The 5,893-nt window shown below is 37.2% G+C and overlaps 1 non-coding gene across 1 annotated transcript; it reads left to right on the top strand.

Annotated features, from left to right (window-relative positions):
* Positions 1–4,833: 4,833 nt before the first annotated feature.
* On the top strand, positions 4,834–4,991 carry LOC123387705. Its single transcript, XR_006602211.1, has one exon. It is a non-coding gene; the product is annotated as a U1 spliceosomal RNA (small nuclear RNA).
* The last annotated feature ends 902 nt before the right edge of the window (positions 4,992–5,893 follow it).

Below are 5,893 nucleotides of genomic sequence, written 5' to 3'. Positions count from 1 at the left end.
GCAGGCAACCCAGTACAAGAGCCTGTGCTTTAAGTGCCAGCCCTCTAAGATTGCTCCATAAAGGCAGGTCACATGACCTCAGCCAAGCCAAGGGGGATTTCTTCCCAGGAGTTTTTGACTCTGAGCTGTAGAAGGATAGTCCTATCCCCTCTGACCCTGGAGTTACAAGCTAATGAGCCTGCTCCTGGGCATTTCCATTGTCATCTGGAAAAAGATGCTTAGAAGAACCAAATCCTAATATGCAGGAAGGAGACATGGCAAACCATGATGGTGCTGCAGACACCTGTTGGGACTGGCCTTGCTCTTTTTGAAGCTTGACCCATTCCCCCTTTGAATATATGTACTAACCAGCATCTTTCTGGGAAAACTTTTTGTGCTTATTACATCCAATTAAACCAGCTTTGGTGATGACTGCTCTTCATTCTTTAGATACAACAGACATACTTAAGCCAAATCAACCTTAAAAGTTGCCTCATCAAAACTGGTTTGTTTGTTTGTTCCTTTTTAAATTCTAAAACCTCTGTTTTTATGATCTTCATGTTAGGGAGTTCAGTTAAACATCAGTTCCAGTGATGCACGTAGAACTATTTTAGAAACCAGCTCTGTTCCCTCTCATCCTCAAATGTTCACTCTTACTATTATTCTTTCCTACCATTATAGTGTAGCACGCTGAGACCTTAAGGCAGGGTCATTAAGCTGTAATCTATCATTTGTCAAGAAAGAATGAAAAGCTGTCTATCAAATTCATCAGTATGGCAAATGATTTGAAAGACATAATGAACAATGCAAAAAGCAAAGTGCAGATAGTTTACTTCTAAGATTCCCCAGTATCTGTTGGGGAAGGAGACACGGTAGCAGTAAAAATTAATAAGCAGTTGCAATATAAGTCTTCGTGAGACGCCATTCAAATTCTAGAAAATAATTCTAAATTAAAATGCCTCCAAGTGTGGCTACACATTAGTAACTGGAATCAGTCAATTTAAGAAGAACTATCAACCTGGCTGGAGTGAAGAGACAGACTTAATTAAAATACTTCAATGTGGCTGAAAACTCATTTTCGTAGTCATGCTGAACAAATGCCTGAAAAATTTAAAAAGTTAATAGATTGATTTCTGTTTATTTTAGCTCTTTGTTAGGAGTAATATATTGTCCTATGTTCACTGTATACCCAAAACTAGTCTCTCCATTGCTAGAGACCATAAACCAATAGAAGGTACTATCTCTGCACTCAAAGAGGAAAGAAAACTATACAGGTAAAAGACAAGTGGAGACAATGTCTGCAGTTCCCAGCACAACAGATTTTCCACCCTCCTGAGCATCCTGTATATCTATAAATACATACTAGGTTCTTAAAAAAATAAATGTTGATTGATGAATAGTCATGTGTGAGAACATACATCATAGATCAAGGTTTCCTGAAGTAGATTGACTGTAGTACATGGTAAAAATTTCATTATGCTCATCCAAAAGGAGTTCATCAGAGTTTAAAACAAAAACAAAAACTAATTTAAAAGACAATACACATAACATTGGTTAGTATTATCAAATGTAAGAATGTATCATCTCGAATGTTATAGAATCAATACAGTCTCTGCATCTGATCTCATCTTCAAACCTAACATCTTTCATTCATACTCAACATGATCTCCCAAACTACTTATCTGTATGTGGGGATATGGTAGGGAGTGAGTCCTGCCATTTCTTAAAGGTACATGGATGATCATAGTGCTACGAGAACAATCAAGACAGCCTAATTTTTAAAAGACATTTTAGGAGAATATGTATCTGTAGCCATGATTTTTTCCCAGCAAACCTCTATGAACACTTCATAGATATAATGGCACAGAGCATGGGCTCTAGAGAAATTCAGTCCATTCCTGGCTCTGTAACACAGTGACTATCTGAGGTTGGACAAATGAGGTAATACTTCTGGACCTAAATAGCTTCATATAGTGATAATAATGGTGATAAATAATAATAATGACAATACTGACCTCTACCCCATGAGATTAGTGTTGGAACTATGTGAGACTAAGATAAGAGTTCAACAAATACAACCCTTTTGAGAATGATGGTGTAAAAAGTAAAGACCTTAATGTAATTGAGCAAGGCAAGTGAAAATCACGAGATGGGATGGGGACTAATGCTAAGCCTTGAGGGAGGTGTATGGGTCCTACATGTGACTTCTGCTTGTATTTATACTGTACTTGGGTCCCTGGCTGGCTCAGTCGGTAGAGGACGCAAATCTTGATCTTTGGGTCTTGTCTCAGGGTCCTGAGTTCAAGCCCCATGTTGGGCATTGAGCTTACTTTAAAAAAAAGAAAAGAAAGAAAGAAAAAGTACTTAATGTGGCTAGCTTAACAGGAAACATTTAACAAATAAGGAAATAACAACAAGGAAATTAAGGAATGGTCCTTACTGACCAAATCTGGAGTAGTAAAATTGCCTCAAAACAGAAGATTGGCAAATTTTTGAGATTCTAGGCCAGGAAGCAGATTTCCCAGTAGCATCAAACCAATGCTCTCTCTCGATATCAACAACGACAAAAAGATGGATTATCAACAAGACCCCAATTACCCGATGTTATGATCTGATAGACAGAATTCCTAATTTATTCCCCCATTACATTATTTGATTATGATCTTTCTATGGCAAAGCCAGCCTATCTGGTCCTCAAATATCCAAATCCTGCTGCCACCCAGTGAGCTCTAGCTCACACACACCTCCACACACCTCCCTCCACACACTGGTGGAGGGAAAGCTACATTTATCTTTCTGAAAGCTATCTCTTTAAGTAGAACAATGTTACTATTTCTGTTATAATTTTTAGTTTATTTGGAGCCATTTGGGTAGGGTTTATATCCCTGTTTCTATTATTTTAAAGCATCAGACCTCTTTCTGAAACACAGGCAAAAAGAAATCATCCAGAGTTCCTAACCAGTCTGGAGGTTTCTAAAAGACAAGATGGCCCCAGGCAGAATGAGTAATACCACAAGGTTTGCCTTAGAGAAGCCACAAATTCCCATAACACATGCCCTCTCTAGGCTACTCCCAAGAACCATTAGAGATTCATAGATTAAAGGATGCTTTAGAAGATGATCAAACAATTTCATTCACTCTAAGGTGCAAACAGCTGACAAAGCCTATGTTATCGCCAGGCTCATGGTGTGTAATCGGCTTGACAGATCTCAAGGAGGAGATATGTAGAGTTACATGTATATGCAGGGGCTGAAGTACAGGAGAGTAATTCTTCTGGTGGTAATTATAATCAAAATTAGTGATACCTGCACAGGCTGATCTCAAAGCTAAAGATGCTAATATTAATCCTCATATTCAATAATCTCTGTTTAGGGACCATGTAGACAAGTCCTACCCAACCAAAATGTTAGAACATACCAAGCTATTAAGACTTGATGCTCCTTATTGGACTTTTCCCTATAGTTTGGGCTTGAATTCTCCACCTTTCTGTGCCAGCATTAGGACAATTTCTTCCCATGTTCTCTGACACTTAATATTTCCTCTTTCCTTCTTTTAGTAACGCATGCCAGCCTTCCCTCATTTCAAGTTTAAAAGGACTGTCCTGCTGCAACATAAGTTTGTATTACTTTGGCCACAAATCCAAACAAATTAAATATCTATTATACAAAATTCACTTCACATACACTGTCAAATACAATGATGGATAATTTATGGTCTCTGTGTGCAAGGTAACACATCGATAGAGTGATGGTCAGAAACACAAACAAATAAGAAAAAATCCCTGGGATTCCATTCTTTCCAAAGGTCAGATGTTCAAATAAATGAGTGATGCCTCTTAGCAGAAATTCTTAGGAAAGTTCTTAAAATAGGGATGGCAGACCTGTTGGCTAGATGAATGCATTATGTACAATCATCATATTCTACCTGCTGTAAAAAGTGATTGTACTTCTAGGCTACATTATTAGTGGTAGAAGGGCCAAATCAAAAGGCCTAACAGAATCACTTTGCACTGTACCAAAACACATGGAGTATTTTTGATCATTGTTTCACACTTATTTCACATATATTTCAAATTTTAGGAAAAACTGGCAAAGTAGATCATAGGATGCTCGAAGGAATTCAGCAGCGTACTGACAATTCTTTGTCATGTTTATTACAACTGAAAACCTGTGAATATTTGACCTTAAAAAGATTTGGAGCCATCATGAGAGGAAAAAATTACACCTGGCTTTTGGTGAGAATAGGTAGCCCATGTTACAAGTGAAAACCCAGAAACTGGGTTTCCATCTCTGAGACATTTGTTGAGAGGATTTATGCCTTGAATAGATATTGGATGATTTATAGTCCAGGTACCTTTAAACTTCAAGATTTCATGTGCCTTTGGAATCCAGGAAGGACAGAGCTGGAGCTAAATATTTAGGAAATCCAAATAGGAGGGAGAATTGAACTAGGGTAGTAAAACTGTAGATGATGGAAATGCACAGAGTATACAACTATGAATCCAACTGAGCCATCATGACCCTCTGTTCTTGCTCTCCTCTGTCTTGTTATGGAGCTATTCATGCAAGGACTGCTCAGTCTATGTGTTCAGTGGACTAGGCTTACTCCAGATGGGATTGTCTACATCACAAATGTTTGTTTGTCTCTATTTAGAAAAGAAAAATTTATGGATTAAAGATGGTGTATGCACAGAGGCAACCCAAATGGCTGTCTTTTTCTGGACAGCTAACTCACTCACCATTGTATATTTACCAGGGGTCTCCAAAGTGGCAGCAGGCACGTTCCCACCAGGATTTGCCACGATGACCCACTGGGGTTCAGGGAAAACCAGTACTTTATTAGTGTGTTCATCTAAAATTAAGAAAGAATGTAACATTTACTTTATCACAAAGGTGATCTTCCCAGGGGAAGGCTTATCCATTGCACTCCAGATGTGCTGATCCCTGCAATTTCCCCAAATGGGGGGAACTTGAATGCATTATTGTGACTCTTGTCTTTTGCGGTTTGAGAAAGCATATAAAACTCTGATGTCTATTATGAGTGCATCTAGGAGGGAACTACAGTATTCCAACTTTATTAAAAAATCCTTCCCTTAATAAAAAAAAGAATGTAACATATTTACTGACATTTACTACATGGATTGACCTGTCCTTACAGCAAACATCAAGAACAACAATATCCAAGGGCAGAGTCAGAGTGACAGTTATACCAGAAATGGGCACTGAAGATCACTACTCATCAGAGTATGACAAGGGGGGCTTCCGGTTAAGAGTTCTTATAGAATACATTATTTCAACTCTTTGAACTCAAATAACCCTCACAATATGAGAACGTACCTTTAAAACACGCCTACAGGAAGCCATAGGTGACCTATAATATTTATCATTAAAGTATGTGAGAACAATAAAAAAATGCCAGAACTTACCCTTTTCTTACAACTAAAACAAGGTATTACTTCCATTTGAGAATAAAAATAATAATGATCTAATGAGATCAGATAAGATTCCCAAACTGAAATTATCAAGAATACTACTGAAAGTCTGAATTTGCATCCATTTTATCTAATGATAAGCCTCACACTGAGTCTGTATTCTGTCTTCAGCTAATAGCCCATGATGGTATGAGGGTAACACTATGAACAAAACATTTTAAAAAGTAAGCCAGTAGAACCATTAATAAAATTTTAGTGGCAAGAGAATGATGTTATATCAAAAAAGAAGAAAAAGAAGTTAAATATTAGGGGTTTATTTTTATCTTATACTTTTTAAATATCTATATTTGCATATGTTTTTAAAAAACATATTGTATAGTAGAACATGTAGGTAATTTATATATATATACATATAATATGTGAATACATTTTATATATACATACTGAAGATAGACATAGATCTTCATAGATATGTTGGGGGTT

The sequence above is a fragment of the Mustela putorius genome, unplaced genomic scaffold (assembly GCF_011764305.1).
Source record: "Mustela putorius furo isolate JIRA1106 unplaced genomic scaffold, ASM1176430v1.1 tig00003858_pilon_pilon_pilon, whole genome shotgun sequence".
In the NCBI taxonomy this organism is placed as follows: domain Eukaryota; kingdom Metazoa; phylum Chordata; class Mammalia; order Carnivora; family Mustelidae; genus Mustela; species Mustela putorius.
This window is presented reverse-complemented; position numbering and strand designations above follow the sequence as displayed.